Consider the following 15,718-nt stretch of genomic DNA (forward strand, 5'->3'; position numbering starts at 1 on the left):
AATTTAGTTTCAGTTTCATACGAGCTTTCTATTTATTGCGTGGAAAGATCATTGTTTTAGGGAAAGAGGATACATAACTTTTTTTTTTTTTTTTTTTTTTTTTTTGCGGTACGCGAGCCTCTCACTGTTGCGGCCTCTCCCATTGCAGAGCACAGGCTCCGACGCGCAGGCCCAGTGGCCATGGCTCACGGGCCTAGCCGCTCTGTGGCATGTGGGATCTTCCCGGACCAGGGCATGAACCCGTGTCCCCTGCATCGGCAGGCGGACTCTCAACCACTGCGCCACCAGGGAAGCCCGAGGATACATAACTTTTAAAGATAGAGGTGGCAACCAGGAGAACTCTGTAAGATATTAATACTATGCAGCCAAAATACAGGGAAAAAAACTATTCCTAGAGCATTTACATGTCTCCATAAAAAGCTCCACCATTAAGGCAAAGTGCCTTCTACCCTCATTTTCAAATAAAACTTTCCCTGCTGTCTCTATAACCCCAAAAGTTTATGAATCTTCACATATAGAACGCCAACACACATTCCCCACATCTCTGAATTTTACAAAACATAAGCTCAAATACAAAATCCCATATCTGACCAAGGCAAGGTGATATGCAAAAAATACCTCTGTTCTCATACTTAGCTCTCATACACTAGCAGGTAGTTTTCCTCCTCTGGAGATTCTTCTCATCCCACCTCTTTATTTTGACTGCTGAATCACAACTGCACTGCAGCGCCCCGGGGTGAATTCTGTTTTCCTGAGGTTGAATTCAGGCTTTGGTCAGTTTTGTTCTTGGAGAAATTTCCCCTGGTCTAAGGTGACTCCTTTGGTTGGTGTTTCTTCCAAATTGTCCTGTAACTCAGGAACTTGGATGTAGGCATCTCCTTCAGGGCTTCCTAAATCTGCTCCCATGGCTGTGTCATCAACCCAAGGGCTGTTGATTCCCTACCTATTGCCAGACTCCCACTCTTTCTTTCCAGTTTGCTCTTCTGAGTGTTAAAGAGGACATAGGCAGTTTGGCTCAGGAAAGAAGTCATGTCACAGGTGGCTACCTTAGATCATCCATCATCCCACTCTTTTTTTCTCCCAGTTTTTACATATCAGAAGTAATGTCCATTGAGACAACTCAAAGCGGCATAGACCAGCACAGCCTAGAGTAAATAGACAAGTTGTCCTGCGTTCTGCTGAGACAGGAAGATTTGCACGTTAAGACACTCAGGATATGGTTACTCAGCAATTTTGTCACCTGTGAACTGTTTCAGTACAAGGATGAGGACCTTAGAGGGAGTGTGCAAAGTAAACATTGGCAGTAGGCACCTTCTTTAGACAGACACTACAATGACAGGAGTTTTCGTGGTCCAGCTCTTTGGGCTTCATCGACTATCCTGAAGCTTGGCTCTCACTCTCAGCTACCTTGATATCCAGCTTAATGTCCAGGTAAGGGTCAAAGGTGTTTAAAATGCCCTTGCAATGGAGACACTTGATTTAAGGTCTCCAGCACCCTCCAAATATTGGTCGTGTTAGGGTGGTGCCCTTGAAGTGACACTGTAACTACTTGTCACCTTGCAAACGTGCCTTCTGCATGGCTTTGACAGTGAACATCAGAAATTCATGGACATCTTCCTGCTTGTGTGTATGGAAGCCAGCAACTCACGGGTGTGATGGCTTGATAACATCACAATGATGATGGCTTGCCTAGTACATAGGATGCAGAATCCTTAATGCCGACAAATCTGAGAGTACCCCTGAGTCGGTGTAGAGTTGCCAAGGGATGGCGTATGTGTCAGATTTTGCAGCGCTGCATTCATGTAGCAGGCGGTCCCCATATTCCAGAGTCCCATAAAGTCTCTTTTAAGTCAGACAAGTTTCTCTGAAGGAGTGAGCATGAAGCAAAACCATCATGCAGGTTATGGTGTCTGTGGTGATTGTGATGGTTTTTCTGCTAGAGTGAGACCCCAGTGGACTTCAGCACCAGCTGTGGGTGCCTGAGCAGGTTTGCATTTTGGAAAGATAATGAACTGAGCCTCACCTCCCCAGTGGAGAAAAGTAGCTTCAGTGTCTCAAACTGGCTGTATCATTTTACATTACCAGCAGGAGTGAGCGAGAGCACCTGTTGTCCCACATCCTTGTTTACATTTGGTGTTGTCAGCGTTCTGTGTTTTAGCCATGCTAACAGGTCTTTTAATTTGCAGTTCCCTTATGACATGTTGGATCTTTGCCATCTGTATGTCTTTAGTCAGGTGTCTGCTCAGATAGTTTGTGCATTTTTAATTGGGTTGAACTTTTAAAATTTCTTTTAAGATTTATTATTACTTATTTTTGACTGCGTCAAGTCTTAGTTGCGGCATGCGGGATCTTTGTTGAGGTGTGCAGGATCTTTTGTTGCGGCATGCGGGCTCTTCGTTGTGGTGCATGGGCTTCTCTCTAGTTGTGGCGTGCGGGTTTTCTCTTCTCTAGTTGTGGCGTGCAAGCTCCAGGGCGTGTGGGCTGTGTAGTTTACAGCACACAGGCTCGCTAGTTGAGGCAAGCAAGCTCAGTAGTTGTGGCCCGAGGGGCTTAGTTGTGGCATGTGGGATCTTAGTTCCCTGACCAGGGATCGAACCTGAGTCCCCTGAATTGTAAGGTGGATTCTTTACCACTGGACTACCAGGTAAGTACCTTAAATTTTAATGAAGTCCAGTTTATCAATTTTTTTCTGACATGAATCATGGCTTTGGCACTGCACCTAAAATGTCATCTCCAAACCCAGAGTCATCTAGACTTTCTCTTATGTTTTCTTCTAGGAGTTTTATATTTTACATTTAAGTCTATGATGCACTTTCAGTTGATTTTTATGAAGGGTGTAATATCTGCATCTAAATTCATTATTTTGCTTGTGGCTGTCCAGTTGTTCCAACACCATTTGTTCAAAAGACTGTTGTTTCCTCATTGAATTGCCTGTGTGCCTTTGTCAGAGATCAGTCCAGTATATTTGTATGACTCTCTTTCTGTGCTTTCTATTCTGTTCTATTAAACTGTTTTATTCTTTTGTTAATACCACAGTGTCTTGATCACTGTAGCTTTATGGTAACTTTAAGTATTAAAGTTGGGTGGTGTCAGTGTTCCAACTTTGTTTTTCTCCTTCAATGTTAAGTTAGTTTTTGGTCTTCTGTCTTTTCATATAAACTTTAAAATCAATTTGTTGATACCCCCAAAATAATTTGCTGGGATTTTGACTGCCATTCTATTGAATGTGCAGGTCAAAATCAGGAAGATCTGATATCGTGACAGAATTGTGTCTTCCTCACCATGTACATGGACTAGCTTTACTTTTATTTACATATTTATTGATTTCACTGAGTTTTGTACTTTTCTTCATATAAGTCTTATGTATCTTTTATTAGATTTATGCCTAAGGATTTCATTTTTTGGGTGCTAATATAAATAATTTATTTCAAATTCCAGTTGTTCATTGCTAACATATAAGAAAGTGGATAGCAGGGAAGCCTGTAGTCTGTTGTAAGGTACTTGCAAGTGGCATGGTGTCACTTTAAAGTAGACTCAGATTAGTTGTAAATGCATATTGCAAACTCAAGGACAGTGACAAACATTTTCTAGAAGTATGATTGATTAATTGATACAGTAGAACAAAGAATGGCATTATATAAATTATATAAAATGCTCAGTTAAAACCAGGTAAGGGAGAAAAAATTGGAAGACAAAAAGAATAATAAAGAACAAGGGCAATGAATAGAAAACAGTTACAAATAGGATAGATACCAATCCAATAGTAACAGTAACCACTTTAAACATCAGACGTTTAAATACATCAGTTAAAAGAAAGACTGGGAATTCCCTGGCAGTCCAGTGGTTAGGACTGTGCGCTCTCACTGCCGAGGGCCTGGTGCAATCCCTGGTCAGGGAGCTAAGATCCCACAAGCCTGTGGGGCACAGCCAAAAAAAAGACCGTCAGAGGGGATTTTTTAAAAAAGACTCAACTATACGTTATGTAAAAGAAACCCACATTAAATATAAAGATACAGATATATTAGAAGTAAAAGGATGGAGAAGGTACATTTGTTAAAAATAAACAAAGAAAGCTGGACTATAGCTATGCAGAGTATAGTTAACACTCATATTCTACATATTTCCGTTAACACAGAAATTTATTTTCTAATTGACCCCAGTCATCTTAATTATATTTAGAGCTATGTAAAAAAACTGGAAAGTGACCAACATAATAGCTTTTCAGCTGCAACTTCTAATCTATATATTTATAGATTACATTTTAAAATGTAATAATTTTCACAAAATTCTGCACTCAACATTCCCAAATTGTTCCATGTTCCTACATTTTATTTTATTTTATATTCAATAATAAGTCATTAGGCAGAAGTTTGAATTTATGGATGAATTGTGTTGTAAAACATTTATGATGGAGATTTTTCCAATTCTGAGACTTCTAACATGAATTTCCGCTGAAGGCTTTTTCACTTTGATTTTAGGATTGGTATCTCCTCAGTATGGGAACTTTAATATTACCTAAGGGGTTGGAAATCACTGAAGGCTTTCCTTAATTCATTACACTGAGTGTTTTATACAGTGTGCAGTCTCACATATTCTACAAGTAAAGGGCTTTTTACATTTCTTTCATTTAATAACTTCTCCAGCATGAGTTATGTGTTATTTCACTTCCAACTTGCTTCTCTTGGTAAAGACTTGTCTACTTTTCTAAAGATTTTCCTGTTTTTATAGTTCTTCCTACCCTGAATTTTCTTGTGCACACTAATGCTGAAGTTTAGATGAAGTCCCTGCTGCAGTGGGAACAGAGAGAGGCTTCCTCCCAAATGGAGGTCACTCGTGTTGTTTAAGGATAAGTTACGGGGGCTTCCCTGGTGGTGCAGTGGTTACGAATCCGCCTGCCAATACATGGATTCGAGCCCTGGTCCAGTAAGATCCCACATGCAGTGGAGCAACTAAGCCCGTGCGCTACAACTACTGAGCCTGTGTGCCACAACTACTGCAGCCCACGTGCCTAGAGCCCGTGCTCTGCAACAAGAGAAGCCACTGCAGTGAGAAGCCCACGCACCACAACAAAATAGTCCCCACTCGCCGCAACTAGAGAAAGTCCGCGCAGAGCAACGAAGACCCAACACAGCCAAAAATAAATAAATAAAATTTTTAAAAAAGAAAACTTAGGGGTTACAGAGACGTTGATTTTCACCCTGTGTGTGCTCTCTGGTATGTTAGGTTAGAGCTGTGGTGAAGACTCTTCCACACTCATCGCATTTATAATTCGGGCACTCATATATCATCCAGAGTGAGAGCTTTGACAGAGGCGACCCTGCACAGATGGCATCCATATGGTCTTCCTCCAGGGTGAGTTCTCTCATGTCATCCAAGGACAGAAAGTTGGAGATGGTGACCTTCATAGACCTCCCAGGAGAAATCCCTTCCCACTGACTTCATACCAGGAAGAGCAACAGATTCCCTGGATAATGGTTAGTTTTACCTCCTGCACGTTGACTAAACCATGGCTGAGGATGCCTCCCTTTTGGCAGATCATTCTAGGAAGGTGGGAACCAAATCTGCAGCAAACTCATTCATCTGTGTCATCGTCTCCATTGAAGCATCATTCCTTTCCTTGGTTAATTACTGCCCACCTTTTTTTCTTCCTTCATCTTAATTACAATTCAGTCTGCTTTATTCTGTTTTTTGGGTGACTACCCAAGTCCCTTATGGTAGGTAGGTCAAGAAGCAGAGAGAGAGAGTTCTCCCCCCACCCCCAGGCAGACTAAAGACCGAGGATCTGGTGCAGGATGTCCCTTCTTCAATGCCTTGACTGGGGTCAACACATATCAAGGTTAGGGCAGTGGACTTGGCCCTCCTGCCCAGGCTCACAGGTCTGCTCCCTCCCCCAGCCCCTGAGGCCTGTGACTACAGCTTCTCGGTGCTCATGGGGACTCAGGGAAAACAGGATCTGCAGACCAGGAAGCGGGTCCTCACCCGACCCCAGGTCCCCAGCACCTTGACCTTGGACTCCAGCCTCCAACCTTGAGGAACAGATGTCTGGTTTCATGCTCATCTGCAGTACTTCAGCAGCCAAAGGGACTCAGAAGTTGAGCATCTACTCTGCCAGGTGGAGAGTGGCATGGAGCTTCACAGATACAAATGAAGTGCAAAACCCTGTCTTAGAAAACCTTTGACCCTGGTGGGAACAATACCAGCCAGTAAGTACTGGAGGCTCAAGTTACAGGGTAGTTGAGACTCTTCCACTTTTCAGAAAGGGGACACCAGACTCTGGCAGGCCACCACTGGTCCAAAATGACAGAGGCTCCTGGACCTGGAAATCGACCGGTCTGCACCAAGAGGTGCGGTCGGTGTGAAATTCACACTGGAACCCAGATGTGCTGGGGAGGAAGAAAAGTGTAAAATAACCTCACTAGTAATGTTTAGATTGAGTACATGGTTAAAGAATCATATTTTGGATCTGTTGGGTTAAATAAAATGTTATGAAAATTAATTTCTTTTTACTTTTTCCTGTAGCTACCAGCACACTTAACATTTCACGTGATTCTGTTGGACAGCGTGAGTCCAGAGCCGAGTCAGTTCCTGCTTTGGAAGCAGAGAGTCCTCCGTGTGGGGTGTCCTGCCGGCGAGACCTTGGGCAGCATCTCCAGCGTCGTCCACCAGATGGCAGTAGCTCCCCTCTCTCCAACACGACTTTGCCAGAGTCCCCAAGGGCTTGGAGTAACCCCATCTGTCCATATGCTGCAGGTAAGCTTGCTGCCGCCTCTTCCTGCCCCGAAGGGCGTGGGCCATCCTTGCTCCTGAGGACAGGCTGGCCTGCATGTCTTGTTTGCGGGGCAGGATGTGGGGCGGAGCCCCGTGTGGTGGGAAGGGAGCTTGGGGGGGTGGGTGCCCTCGCTTCTGCTGTGTGTCCGTATGTGACTGGGCACCACAGTCCTTCCTGCAGATGGTGGGGGCAGGCCGTGAGGCAGGGTCCCAGCACCCCACCTCTCTCACGAGTGCCGTGCCTGATGCCCTCCCAGGAGGGAGGAGGGCCTTTCCTCCACAGCACAGATCAGTGTATAATGCACAAATAAGGCAGAGGGTGGAAGTGCCAATGTGAGCAGCTGCTGCCCGGCCAGGCTGGGTGTACCCTCACCTCCTTGTCCGAGGGAGGAAGCCAGCATCGTCCTGCACTTCTGTGTGGGAACTGAGTATGTCTTCCCAAAGGCCCTGAGCGACAGAGGCAGGATCAAACCCAGACCCTCTTTCACCCAAACCTATGTTCCTTCCACAACCCTGACATCCCTTTACTCTGCCCCATGGAGCCCAGGGACTGGATCCTGAAAATGCGGTGGGGGTCCCTTGATCAGACATGTCCCCTTGGGCTGTGCCTGGCGTTCCCCAGAGCATGTGTCCAGGGGTTCGTCCTTACACTCCCTCCCCATGGTTGGGCCTGTGTCCAGGGGCTGAGGGCAGGACCCTGCTGGGCAGAGAAGAGGGGACATGGGGCGGCCGTGGCAGCCCCCAGCTCCTCCCAGGTCCAGTTAGGTGCATGACCCCGAAGCCCCCCTTGAACTGGTGTAATCCAAACAAGCGAGACAGGTTCTCAGAAAGGATTAGAGGGTTTAGATGTACTCAGTCCCTGGAGGACGTGGACGTTTGTGTTCAGTTCCCTTGCAGAGCCTGGTGCTTCCTATCTGTTAGCCGGGGTCCCAGAGACAAGGCCACCTGGTTACTAAGGACTGAATTCACTTTTCACGCCGGCTCGAGGTTCCCCAATATGCAAGTAGTTCACAGCCTGCAGACACGACCAGAGGACGGCTTTGAAGAGACACTGTCAGCCCAGACGGGGACGTCAGGCCAGCAAAGGAGGCCAGTGTGCTGCTTGTTTGCACGGAAGATTACATTTTCAAATAACATATCATAACGGATTAAAGCTGAAAAAATCATTTTTTCCAGGCCACTGAGCACTTTATAGGATTATTCAGTCCAAAGGGGCTCCTGGCTGTCATCCTCTCAAGGTCAGGAGAACAAAGTTTCTGCCAGTGGCCTCGGTCCCAATCTGAGCTGAGATGCAGCTGGCCGTGCCAGGGAGCTGGTCCATAGCTGCCTCTTCCCAGAGAGACAGCCAGCCCTTGTCAAAACAAATAGCAGACACCTGAACCAGTGAGCACTTTTTTTTTAATTAACTTGGAGCGACTGGAGCGGGTAACTGAAGGCCCCTTTGGGGGTCTGGTGTTTCTGTAGGAGGAGAGCTTGATTCCTGCAGCTGCTGAGCCTGGTCAACAAACGGAAACCCATCAACGACAAACACGTTCCCGAGTGAGGCTCCCTTGGGGTCCAGCGTCCAAGGATCTAGGAGAGACAGGAGTCGGGACCGCTCATGATTCCTGAGGGGACAGCAGGGTCGGGGGCGGAGATGGGAATGAAATGACCCCTGGGAACCTGGGCATCTGCTCCTCAGAGCCATGGGGCCTCATCTCTGGTCTGACTTCGTCCCCCATGGCCCACCCTGCCCCTTCCAGACAGAGGACCCAGCGCTCAGGGAAGGTGCCTGGCCCCAGGTGCAGCTCCAACAGCAGCATCTGCAGGAAGTCCCTGCAAGGGAGCTGACCTTGGCTTAGGGAGGATCTGTACCCTTTTCCTTCCAAGAAAATGGAAAAATGCATTGGGAGGGGAACTAACAAAACTTGCTCTGGGGAGACAGCAGGAGTGGAGTGGAGACCAAGGGGCAGAAATTCCTTCACTGAGCACTCAGTCTGGGCCCAGCACTGCGGCAGGACCCAGAGGTGGAGGGTGAGCAGGGCCAGCAAGATGGGGCTGTTCCCAGGTAACGTGCACCCGCCGGGGAGCAAGAGGCTTCACTAAAACAGTCAAGAAAACACAGAGGCTTAGGTCCGTGATCAAATCAGCGGGATAAAGATCACCTGGAAGCCATGTCAGTTCACCAGATCCGAATCACAGCCGCACAGACAGATGTGAAGATCAGCACACGGGACAGTGAGAGTGAGGGTCCTACGAGGGGAATGGAACTCTCCCCTTGCAGCTCAGAGAGAAGCCCACGGGGGCTGGAGCCACGAGATCGAGGGGCTGGCTCGGGACCTGAGTTTGGAGAGAAAAGGCAGGGCTGGATTTGCAGAGCCTCACAGGCTGAGGACAAGTTTGGAGTTTTTTGAGCATGGACGTAACCACATGATTCACCCCCAGAGGACCAGCCTGTCTTCACACAGAGGATGTCGAGTGGCGGGCAGCTGGGGAGCCCCATCAGGAGGCCCTGGCAGACAGCACAGGTGCCCACTAACCACGGGACACGCTCCGGGACTGGAGATTCGGGAAAGAGAAAAAGGAAGTTGCAGAGGCGAGTGGAGCCATCTTTGTGGGAGGAGCACGGCGCCTGCCAGCCCTCCCCTCTGTGCGGGGCTCCAGGGGCCGATGTGGGCAGAGGCCTGCAGTGCACGTACCAGGAGCAGGTGGGGCTGTGAGGAGGGTGTGAGGCTCCCTTGGGGTAAACGTGAAGCTCAGAGGGAAGAGGAAGGCCTGGGCAAGAACGTTAGGGCAGCTCTCTGGGGAACCTGCTCCCAGGGCCGTGTGACCCGTGCACCTCAACTCCAGTTTGGTTACGGTACCACCTACTTCTAGGACTGCAGAGGAGAACGAGGAACAGCCGTGGCCTTCGAGGGTGCCACTCACACCAGAAGCAACGGGAAGGCGGCATTTAGGAGAAGTGCACTTTCACAGCTCTTCAGCATTTAAATTTTTAAAATTTAAATAAGAATTTAAAATTTTTAGGGTGTCCAGCATGCTGGTTTGAAACACACACAGTGAAACGGTTACTACAGTCAAGCTAATTAGCACGTCTGGCTCACGTAGTGACCACTGTGTGTGGTCAGAGCGCCTGAGGTCTACTCCCTGAGCGAATTTCCAGGACCTGACCCAGCGTTATCACCTGCAGTCACCGTGCTGGACAGTAGTCTCGGGACTGCTCACCCTGCGTCCCTGCAGCTTTGTCTCTGTGACCAGCTCCTGCCCACCTCCCCCACCTCCCGGCCCCTGGTCACCCCCATCTACCCTTTGCTTAAAATTTAAATCAACAAAGCTGACATCACAGCTCCTTGCGTAAGAATGGATCAGGGAGATCTCTTTTTGGTGAGAGTTTGGGTACAACTTAAAATGCTCTTAATGCTGCAAAACTGCTCAGGAGGTGCCGTAGAACAAAAACGTCTCCCGGTTCTAATTTCCACCCTCAGTGGCTCCACAAGCCCTGTAGGACCAAATCCATTCAGGTTCTCATCTAAATGAGTATGTGTGGCTTTGTGCATGTTTGTCTTGTTCTTTTTCTTATTGTGGAAATTTGTCAGTAGAGAGAATAAGTTATACAGCTGAGCGATCTGGTTCCATCTTTGCCCTGCCTACCACTCTCCCCCAGGGGCGTTGGGGCAATTCCAGATATGGTACTGTTGCATCCACCCTAAGGATCTCTGAAAGATGGGAGGTAATTGCATTTCTATCATTAAGCAAAAAGTTGACAATAATTGCTTAGCAAAACAAAACACCCAGCATGGTATCTGTTAATCTGTGGCCTCATTTAGCTGGGAGAGTGCAGAGTTGTGGAAGGGTGAGTGTTTTGGGGCCGGCTGGAGGCCTCCGGGCACCAAAGCAGATCCCATCACGGGAACCCCGGTGCCTGGCTGTCTCTCTTGGTGATGTTACCAGCCTTTGAAAATGGTTGCCTAGATTTACTCAGGTATGCTGAGTTGTGAAACAGTGACATTTTAATTCCAAGCTTCTATTTTAAAAAAACAAAAAACACTTTCCCTCATCAACTACTTGTACCTTGAGGTTCAATTTAGATTTTGCGCTTTTTGTTTTAGTTTGTTTTGATATCTGTTAACTCGTGGATTTAAACATTAGATGTGTTTCAGTGCGGTAATTCTCACATCTTCAGTCGGTGGGGGCCTCTTCAGTGAATCCTTTTGACATGGACCTGGAGACCTTTGGTGGCTTTCTTGTTTTCCGGTGGACACGATGTTTTAGATGGTGCATTTCCCGACTCAGACATGAAATCTTCCATTTCTCCCAGAAGCCACGGATGGTTTTAGTGAGAAATCTACTCACTGGGGGTGACTATTGATCGGGTTTGGTCACTGTTTTCAGTCCTTTTCTGTACAAAGCTAGTCATTTCGTATCCATAATTCCCATTCGAATTTAGGAATACAGTGTTTTTACTTAACCTCATCTATTGCATGACCGTCTCCTTTCACTCACACTATTTTGATTCTCAATGATATCAAAGTAATGACTCAGTCTGACCTCAACGTAAAAATGTGAGTCTCAGAATAACAATGCCCATGCCCGCTCCCGCTTTTAACTTAGTGGTTTCCTTCTGTTATTGTTATAGTTATTGCTATTATGGGTGCGTTTCAGTAGCAGGAAGCCCTGTATTTTCCTGGCACGCCTTTATTGTTGGCAGGGAATTGACAATGCTCGGGTAGATTTTCCTGTGATTGTTCATGCTGCTTATTTTTAAAAATAAAACAAAACAAAGACTTTTCCTGAATCGCCAGGAGATAGCAATGGGCTGGCATAGCTTTTTAACTTTGAAGCCCTGGTGCTTCCTCTTTTGTTGTTTTCACAAAGCGATGAGCAATTTAGCCTGGGCGGTTCAGAAATCAACCCGCTTGTCTCCCCTCCCCGACCACCTGCGAGGTGTCTTCTCCTCTGCCCCTACTGTGCGTCCTGATCAATTTGGCCAGATTCAGTCCTCAGGAGTTTCTCCTGAGGGAAGGAATCTGGGTGCTGGGGAAGCTCTGTTAGTTTTGAGTTGATAGGGTTCAGACTGTTCCAGAACTGTGGGATCCGTGGGTATTGGGTTCTTAGTTTTGCTTTCAGATCTAGTATGTCTGTTTCTGGGAGAATTTGGGGAAAATACAAAAACACTAAATTGCCACCATCTTCCCAGACTCCTTAAATGGGCTTTCAACTTTCTAATGAAACTTAGAACAGGGTCAGTTGTAGAAAAGAATACAGTACATCACTGTTATTGTGGACAATATAATCATTCACTAAAATTCAAAGTCAGTGTGCTTCCTGGTACCCAGGATTCTCTAGAAGGCTGTCTCCAAAGGTTCTGGTCTGTACTCTTCTCTTGAGTTTACGAAATAATTTTCCTGGCCACCAAGCAAATCTGACCGATATTCCCCTGCCCTCTCACAGAGTAGTATATGCAGTTCTGATCACCACACACCATGAAGTCAGTAAGAAAACTGGAGAGTGAAAACAAGGAAATGGTGATGAATTAGGGTTCCCATTGCTGCTGTAGAACATTTCCAAAAATTCACTGGCTTAGAACAGCACATATTTATGATCTTACAGTTGTAGAGACAGAAGCCTGAAGTGAATGCACAGGCAGTTCCTTCTGGAGGCTTCTGGGGGAACCTCTTCCTTGTCTTCTTCCAGCTCCTCGAGGCTCCTGCCCCCTCCTCCACCTTCAAGGCCTCCGGGCAACTTCTTCTCACATCTTCCTCTGACTCTGACCCTCCTGCCTTCTCCTCAGCCACCAGCAGGGAGTTTATGGGTAAAATTCAGACCTGAAGAAAGGGCCTGGGCAGAGGAAGGAGGTGTGGAGCTTCTGGCCACGGTGGCGGCTCTGGTGCAGGAGGAGGGTGGGGAAAAGGAGCCCCGGGGTCAGTACATGCCAGCTGCTCCCGAGCACGCACCCCTGCGTCGGCCACTCGCACTCTTCCAGTGAGTTGTGAGTCTAGGGCCCAGGACCTGAGTGTGACATTATTTGAAAGATCCATCACTGAGAGACAGAGAATGAAACCACTGTTTCCATCGAAGCACTGGCAGCTGAGGTGTGTTCACATTCAGGTGGGGGCAGACTTAGCCTGGGGGGACAAGGGGCGTCCGGTCCTGGTGGGGCCGTGGCGTGCTGGGGCCGCTCTGCGAGGGTTGAGCGTCCCTCTGAGCCCCTCCCATGGGCTGAGTGTTCAGGAGAGGGCTCTGGGTGGCAAGCTCCTGCTCGGGACATGGGGCCAGCAGCTCCCAGCACCTGGTCCCTGGGGTCCTCCGGCTGAGGGGTGGTCTGAGCGCCGTGGCCCTCAGAATGGAAGTTGCCCCTGGGGTCATTTCTGGGTAATCCTGCTTGTTACGTTTCAACCACACTGTCTTCCACTTGTCGAAAAGTTTTACAGAAAATGTTGGTCTGGGGCTTCCCTGGTGGCACAGTGGTTAAGAATCCGCCTGCCAGTGCAGGGGACACGGGTTCGAGCCCTGGTCCGGGAAGATCCCATATGCCGCAGAGCAACTAAGCTCATGCGCCACAAGTACTGAGCCTGTGCTCTAGAGCCCGCTAACCACAACTACTGAGCCCGCGTGCCGCAACTACTGAAGGCTGCGTGCTTAGAGTCCATGCTCCGCAACAAGAGAAGCCACCGCAACGAGAAGCCCACGCACCACAACAAAGAGTGGGCCCTGCTCGCCGCAACTAGAGAAAGCCCGCGTGCAGCAACAAAGACCCAATGCAGCCAAAATAAATTAATTTTTTTAAAAAAGAAAATGTTGGTCTATCGGGTAAATCCACCTCCACGACCCCAGACCATACGTGCAATGATGCATTAACTTTAACTTTCCAGAATTTCCCGCTTGTAGAGATTAACAGGTAGCCCTTGTCTGGTTTGTTGTTCTACAAGAGACATGACCCAGCTCCCTGGCGGTGGCCAAGGGAACAGAAGAACCAGCCTGTGGGCTGCCCTTAGCAGGAAGCCGCCAGCTTCTGGGCTGGGCTGATTAGAAATTGGGTCTTATGTTGGGTTTGACCCCAAGAATTGAACTCACGGAGGCAACTCTGCAGACTGTTTTCCACTGTGAATTCTGGAGATGAGCTGGAGATTAGAAAATTGGAAAATTCCTGATACTCTGCCCCATTCAGAAGGGCAGAGTTTAGATGCCCCTAGAAACAGAGCGGCTTGGAAGGATTGTCCCTTGAACAAAGAGCTTCCTTCCAGGACTGCAGGATTTTCTCCTCAGCTGCCCTTTTGCATCGCCTCAGAGATTGTTGGGACTTGACATTCTAATATCCCACTGTCTGGACAGGCCAAGTTTATTTATCCACTCACCTGCTGAAGGACATCTCATTTGCTTCCAGGTTTTGGCAGTTATGGTTAAAGCTGCTATAGACATTTGTGTGGGCATAAGTTTTCAGTCCCTTTGAGTAAATACCAAGGAGCATGATTGCCGGATCACATTGTAAGGGTATGTTTAGTTTTATAAGTAATCACCAGACTGTCTTCCAAAGTGTCTGTACCCTTTTGCGTTCCCACCGGCAGTGACGAGAGTTCCTGTTGCTCCACGTCCTTGTGGGCATTTGGTGTCAGTGCTCTGGATTTTGGCCATTCTAATATGTGTGTGGTGGGATCTCATTGTTTTAATTTTTATTTCCCTAATGACATACGACGTGGAGCATCTTTTCATATGCTCATCTGCCATCTTGATGAATTTTAATATAATTTGTAAAATTCATAGAGGGAAAAAAAGGTGATTTTGGTTAAAGTTTTCTGGCAAATGGACGAAGTAACATATGGCAAGTGGTTTTACCTCTGAAACATTGATACAAAAACTCCACAAACGTCTGCAGAAGGAGTTTCCATAAGGAGATGCAGCACATTAAGCTTCAAGTATTCTGACTTTGGCTAACAGTGAGAGGCTCCTTTAGTGTAAAGAAATAGAGTGCAGTTGTTTTAACCTCATGCAAAAGGAGACTTTCTCTAAGATCTGTCCACAACAGACCTGGAGTATTGAATAAAATGTTCTCTTTCTTTAACCGATCATCTCTTGACAAGTAGAAATATATATAGATATAGATATTTAAATTATAAATATCTATATCTATATATAAAATATCTATGTGTGTGTGTGTGTGTGTGTGTGTGTGTGTGTATATATATATATATATATATATATATATATATATATATATATATAAAAAGCACAGACACCACTGCTCCAGATTTGTTCAAACTGGTTCAATGCTGCATTTCAATTCTTGTGTCAAATGCTGGTTTAGAAGGATTTTGGATGACATGTGTAATCTATGGTCTAATGATCCAGGTTGATTGAATGTTGAGTCAGTAAGAATTTCTCATTTCTTCTTAATATGATCACTTTTTTGAAAGCAGATTTTTTTTTATAGAGAAAGAAGGTAAATGTCACACATTTCAATTTAAAATGTGAAATGAAGTATATTTTCTTGCTAATGGACACAAAAACGTGGGTTTTTTTCTTTTCCCAGTCAACAGATTTTATAGAGCAGACCCATTGTTTCTGTTGAATCCCCACTAAGCCTACGGACTGGGCACACAGTGAGTCCTAGGACCTCAGCACCCATATGCCTTCACAGCCTCTGCCGCGCCCCTGCAGCCCAGGCTCTGTGGCCCATTGCTGGGTGCCCTCCATTTATTAGTCTCAACTTACTTCACACGATTTCTCTTCCAACTTCTCTGAAGCTATAAAACTCCTCTCTTTTAAATTCCATCAACACATTTTGTCTATTTCTGCCTCTGCGCATCTGTTTTTGCTGCTCCAACATGAATGCCAACCTCTTTCTCTCCCAACAATTAAAATGGGGCCTGTGCCTCAAGGTCGCCACAAGGTTACCTGCCCGATGTGCGCACAGCTTCTACACTGCTTTGTCATCAGACCACTTACTAAAACTGCTTACATTACTTAACCCATC

At 46.8% G+C, this 15,718-nt stretch overlaps 1 long non-coding RNA gene across 3 annotated transcripts in view; it reads left to right on the forward strand.

Moving 5' to 3' along the window:
• Positions 1-15,718, forward strand: part of LOC132512710 (uncharacterized) — a 67,358-nt gene that overhangs the window by 11,213 nt on the left and 40,427 nt on the right. For all 3 annotated transcript variants that reach the window (XR_009538298.1, XR_009538297.1, XR_009538299.1), the window contains exon 2: positions 6,520-6,750. This is a non-coding gene — a long non-coding RNA (uncharacterized LOC132512710). The remainder of the gene's footprint in view (positions 1-6,519; positions 6,751-15,718) is intronic.

This window comes from Lagenorhynchus albirostris, chromosome 21 (assembly GCF_949774975.1).
Source record: "Lagenorhynchus albirostris chromosome 21, mLagAlb1.1, whole genome shotgun sequence".
Taxonomy (NCBI): Eukaryota; Metazoa; Chordata; class Mammalia; order Artiodactyla; family Delphinidae; genus Lagenorhynchus; species Lagenorhynchus albirostris.